Source organism: Orycteropus afer, unplaced genomic scaffold (assembly GCF_000298275.1).
Source record: "Orycteropus afer afer isolate SDZICR_OR568_19922 unplaced genomic scaffold, OryAfe1.0 scaffold00101, whole genome shotgun sequence".
Lineage (NCBI taxonomy): Eukaryota > Metazoa > Chordata > Mammalia > Tubulidentata > Orycteropodidae > Orycteropus > Orycteropus afer.
Window position 1 is genome coordinate 6,976,227 of NW_006921688.1, and position 6,172 is coordinate 6,982,398.

Here is a 6,172-nt window from a genome sequence, read left to right on the forward strand (position 1 = left end):
TGACTCGACGGCACATAACAACAACAACAACAACAGAAGATATTACAATGCATTATTCATAGTAAATGTTATTTAAGAAAGTTGAGTGCCACTTCTGTGTCTATATGTACACATACTGGCTCACAATGTGACTCTATTTCTTGGTAGGGGTTGAGGTGAAAAAAGTTTGAAAGCTATTGGAATAGCAGTTTAGAGTTCAGGTATATAATTTGATTTAAACATTTTTCTAAATCAGGATAATAATATATACTTTATAAAATTATGGAGTTTAAACAAGCTGAGAAATGTGAACAGCTCAGGATTGTAGCTACTATGACATTTGTTACATTAGTTATTATTATTGCATATCCGTAAATGTTTAAACCATAAAAGTTTATGGGTGGTTGAAAAGTTTATTAAAAATCATTTTCAGTGCTCACTTCAGCAGCACATATACTAAAATTGGAACGATACAGAGAAGATTAGCACGGTCCCTGCGTAAGGATGACACACAAATTTGTGAAGCGTTCCACATTTTTTTTTAAAAAAAGTCATTTTCATCTGAATGTCCACATGTTCAGCTTTTTTTCTTTTAATGACCAATGGTCAGAATATCAGTGATTTCGAAGTCTATTATGTTAATAGTTATGGCATCTGGGCCGACAACTGGTCAGTAAGTCACTATAATCAAATTGTACTCCTAGGACCAACCATCTCAGGCCCAGACTTTCTGCTGTGTTGCATTCCTAGTCTGAAACATGACAGAAGTAGTACGTTGATTCCTGACCTTCTCTCACTCCTATTTCCTACCTCCTGGTCCTTCCTCAAACAGTGGTCCAACGCTGCTTGCCCCTTCCTCAATCCGTTATGCTGTTTTGATGTATGGTTTACAGAGTGAACCAAAGCCAAACCCAAGTCAGAGGAATTAACAGCACAGAAGACAACCCACACACCGAAGTACCTCAAAGCAGTAAAATGCCCGCTAATACGCAAATGACTTTAATTATTTTCAAAAAAGAGGGTAAAGCCCGGCAAGCTGACATTAACAGGGAAAGTGTAGGTAAAGTGGATGCAATGCCCTCCTCTGCAGATACCTGATACATGAATTCCCAGAGTCTCAGGTGCAGGGAAGAACACACTGACACAGAGAAACGTGGGTCAGTGCAGCGGAAACATAGGAGGACAGGAACCAGCAAGGTGTTGAAGGCTGAGGACTGCAAGCGTCACCTGTTACGTAAGGTGCCGTCAAGTCAGTCCTGACTCAGTGACCCGACGTACAACAGAACGAAACGCTGCCCAGTCCCGCGCCATCCCCACAATCGTTGCTATGGTGGAGCCCACTGTTGTAGCCACCGTGCCAACGCATCTCCTCTTTTCCACCGACCCTCTACTTCACCATGCATGACGTCCTTCTCCAGGGACTGGTCCCTCCTGATGTCCAAAGTATGTAAGACAGTCTCGTCACCCTTCCTTCAAGGAACGTTCTGACTGTACCTCTCCCAAGATAGAATTGCTTGTTCTTCTGGCAGTTCATGGCATATTCAATATTCTTCACCATAACATTGTAATTCATAGGCAGTCACTCTTCAGTCTTCCTTATTCACTGCCCTGCTTTCACATGCACATGTGCTGACTAAAAATACTACGGCTTAGTCCTCAAAGTGACATCTTTGCTTTTTAACACTTTAATGAGGTCTCTTGCAGTAGATTTGCCCAATGTAATAAGTCATTTAATTTCTTGACTGCTGCTACCATGGGTTTTGATTGTGTATGCAAGTAAACAGAAATTCTTAACAGCTGTTTTGATTGCCTCTAGTATCACTCAGACATACCACAGGTGGATGGCTTGAACAAATAGGGATTTATTATCTTACTGTTTAGGAGGCTAGAAGCCCGAGTTCAAGGTGCCAAGGACTAGGGACTGGGTAAAGGCCCCTGACCCTGGGCTTCAGCTCTGCCTCTTGCTCCTGGTCCATTGAACTGGGAGGCATCTCCACTCAGGCAGCTGCTTGCTGCTAAGGTTGACAAATACAATGGCACAGTCCCAATATTACCAAACAACACGGCAGGCCACTAGTTCAAGTTCAGAGACAGTCCCAAGCCCAGCAGGAAACATGGCAGGCCTCTGCTGAACACTTGGCTACATGAAGGATTCAAGCTGCCAAAAAGCTGCAGACCGTTCCCAGAGCTTCTCCTTACACACTGGGAGCAGACCACATCCCTAAGGCAGCCGCTCCACGGCTCATGGCAGATCCCACCATGGAGCTGAATGCCAGCCTCATCATGGGGAATAACGACCACCAGCTGCCCAGCCACTCAACCAGGCCCAGGCAAGCTGACACTAACCTTAACTACCACAATAACTTCTATATTTTTCTGTTCATCATGATGTTGTAATAAAGATTTTTGTTTTATGTTGTGGTATAATCCATATGGAAGGCTGCAGTCTTTGATCTTCTTCAGTCTTCCATATTCAATGTCCTGCTTTCACAGGCATATGAGGCGACTGAAAATACCTTGGCTACAGTCAGGTGCACCTTAGTCCTCAAAGTGACATCTTCGTTTTTCGACAGTTTAAAGGGTTTATATAACCTACAGCCATCAAGTCAATCTGACTCATAGTGACCCTACAGGAAGAGTAGAACTGGCCCAAAGGGGAAGACCGTCAGCGAGATGGACTGGCACAGTGACTGTGGTGATGGGCTTGGGTACAGCAGGGATTGTGAGGCTGGCACAGGACCGGACACTTTCATTCCGCTGGACATGGGGTCGCTATGAGACGAAACTGACTCAATGGCAACTAACAACATTAATTAAATATGCTGATGCTTTGTGAAAAGCTCTTATTTTTGTGCATTTTTTCCCTGGATTTTTATGGTGAAGAGTGATTCATTAAGCATTAATTTCTTCTATGAAAGCATTCAGGGTTTAGAATGAGGAGCAACAACTTGTTCTTAAATCCAAAAACCAAACTCACTGCCACGGAGTCGATGTGACTTACAGCGACCCCTCCTTGGGTTTCCAGGGCAGTATCACTATGGAAGTAGATTTCCCAGTCTTCCTTCGGAGGAGTGGCTGGCTGGTGGGTTTGAACTGCCCGGCTCCTGGTTTGCAGTCAAATGCCTTAGGCACTATGCCACCAGAGCTCCTTGTTCTTAAATAGATTCGCCAAACCAACCTAACATAATTATTGGGTTTCAGTCCTCAATTTAAGCCTTTCTATTTTAAAATGTTAAAAACAAACAAACAATAGCATGTTTCAGTACATGTGTCTTTTTCTAGCCACAAAAGACAAGTTCCAGTAGATGGGGCTAGAAATCTGTACAAAAGGGAGAAGCAGCAAAATACTTTACTACGAACACTTTCCTGTTTCTGGAGCATTATACGTTCTGACAGAACGCTGCTCTTCAAACAAAAAGAAGAAGCCTGCTTTTACTCACTGTCTGCTTTTACTCACAGTCTATTAAAGGAGACATTTTGCACATGATAGCAGTCCTACCTCACACTACTACAGGAAAAACTGCATTTTTTCTTCCTGCCATGAACTGACTACAGATGAAAGTTATAAAACACTTACGGATTTTATTATCATAACTAAATTTTTACTAATCATATGCATTCATTTTAAAGGTTTTTGCATTGGAACTCATAGTGAGAAATCATGGTATATACATGTATGTACATATAAGCACACTTACCAATAACTGCAAGAAAAGCTTCATGAAATAGGATTTACCTTCGTCATGAGCAATGTAGATAGTGTCTATTTCATTTTTTTTTTCAAATCAACAAACCAGCCCGTTAACACCCCACTACACTAATGTATTTTGCTCACCTTCCACAGCTAATGGTGTCACTGCACTCTCACCAGGGCTCTCACCCTCTGGCACCTTCCACTGAAAGACAGTACATTACCAGCAAAGAAGCGGGTTGCTCTTCTCCAAGGTGATAAACCAACGCAAAGTGGTCTGACAAGTTCAGTAGGCTATGAACTCTGCTAATGAGACCAGGCCAAAAATTACTTCCAACCTAAAACAACAAAAGCCAGACTCACTGCTGTCAGGTCGATTGCGGCTCATAGTGACCCCTCCTTGGGTTTCCGAGGCAGTATCACTACGGAAGTAGATTGCCCCATCTTCCTTCTGAGGAGTGGCTGGTGGGTCTGATCTACCAGCCTTCTGGTTAGCAGTCAAACGCCTTAGGCACTATGCCACCAGAGCTCCCACTTCCAACCTGGACGGTGATTTATACTGCATGCAGCCAATTCCGAATGCATGCTGTGTGCAGAGGTAAAAGGATGGGTGCAGCAAGTGTGGGGTTCGTACAGAGTACATAGGCTTTGTGTTACAAAGTAGAGTCCCTCCATTGTCTCAGTCAAGAGGGGCATAAAGGGTTATACTAGCACAAGGATTCACTGGCCCTGTGACACCCATATGGAAAAGCCGTGGCCCTCAACTGGGGGCAGGTAACAGCCTGTCTTCAGCCCTGGGTGCATATTTACTGATCATATTTCAAGACAGTTTCCTCTGATGAAATGTAAGATCAGAAAATAATGTTCCCAAATTAAATCACTGTTGATCACTACAGAAATGCTTTCAGAAACATGGACCTAGGAGCTCTGGTGGCACAGTGGTTAAAGCATTCACCTGCTAACCAAAAGGTTGGTGGTTTGAAGCCACCAGTTGTTCCATGGGAGAAAGAGTCAGTATAGTGTAAAGTGAGACAACAAAGGCATTCACATTAACATACAGCAAGGAATTGACATGAACAGAGAAATAAATGTTATCAAATACCTGGTATGAATAATCTAGTTGGACATTTAGTTCTGAGAAGTCAGATAATTAAAGAAAGGAGGGAAGCCTCATGGGTTGTATATTTCTTATAAATAAATGAAAACATCTTAAGAAAAATTACTTTTTCCATCACTAAATCCAAGGCGACATTTATTTCTGAGGTCAATATATAAATCCACTGCCATCCAGGAGATTCCAACTCATAGTGAGCCTTTAGGACAGAGCAGACCTGCCTCAGGGCTTCCAAGGCTGCAAATCTTTCTGGAAGCAGACTGCCAAATCCTCCTCCAGCCAAGCAGCTGTGGGTTAGCAGCCAAGCACTTACCCACTTAACCATTATGCCACCAGAGCTCCTTAAAGGAGAAAGATAAACAAATGGAATTCAGGAAAATTGCTTCCAAGTCTAAAGACAGGCCAAAGAAATAATGCCTCTTTGATCGTTCATAACCACTAACCAAAAAAAAAAAAAAAAAGGCCCGATCAGTCTAAGACATCTGATCATACCTACTCCTTACTCAGTGATGTTTAGCTGATGCATCTCATTTACAACAATAGTGAAAAATCCACTATCTGACGATTTTATGTACTAACCTGGGCTTCCGCCCAGTGTCCACATCCTGGCCCACGGAGACCCTGTGTCTGTCAGGCTTGCAGCTGCAGCAGCCAGCTTTCCAGAAGGTCCCATCCCAACTGCCGGAGCCACCGCTGCAGCTCTTTGTGCAAAAGAGGCGACTGAGGTGGACTTTGAGGGCCCCTTACAGAAGGGCCTGTGAGCAGCTGGAGAGACTCAGGAGGTAGCAGGGGTTGGGGAGGTGGCTGCCTCCCTCTACTCAAGCACCCTGGAGGGACCAAGTTTTGCAGCAGGAAGGTTCCTAGGAGTAATGCAGAGTCTGGGGGCTACAGCAGGAGCCAACCATCCCCCCCTCCACGGCCCAGTGTAAGTCTCCAGGACCTTGGCCTCAATTTCCAAGCCCTACAAGACCAACGGCATGTTTTGTGTTTCCATGGGGTCCTCCCTGGCCTGCAGGGTGGCAGCAGGTGGCTGGGGCTGCGGAGGAGGTGGAGGTGGAGAGCATGGACAAGGGTAACAAAGCTAACTGTCTTGACTCCCAACCCCACTGGCTGCCAGAGCACCAGAACCCCCAACTGTACCTGTAACCCAACCACCAGGCCCCAGGTGCACTCAAGCACCAGCCTCAATAGCATGGCCCTGGGCTCCAGAGCACAGTGGTGCCAGGGACACAACAGTTATGAGGGTCTGGGCTCCAGGGCCATCTCTACATCCTCCTCCTCACATAACACTGATTTGGCATAATGACCTTGTCTTTGGAACCTACCTATGTCGATAAGTGAGGGATGGGTATATGTCCCTGGACCAGGTAGTTAGGTACCACTGAGTC

The 6,172-nt window shown here is 44.7% G+C and overlaps 1 protein-coding gene and 1 non-coding gene across 2 annotated transcripts in view; one reads left to right on the forward strand and one right to left on the reverse strand.

Moving 5' to 3' along the window:
* RMND1 (required for meiotic nuclear division 1 homolog) overlaps positions 1 to 6,172 on the reverse strand; it is a 48,237-nt gene that overhangs the window by 39,809 nt on the left and 2,256 nt on the right. The gene's annotated exons all lie outside the window — the stretch shown is intronic.
* LOC122150185 lies at positions 412 to 518 on the forward strand. The gene has a single exon (XR_006163528.1). It is a non-coding gene; the product is annotated as a U6 spliceosomal RNA (small nuclear RNA).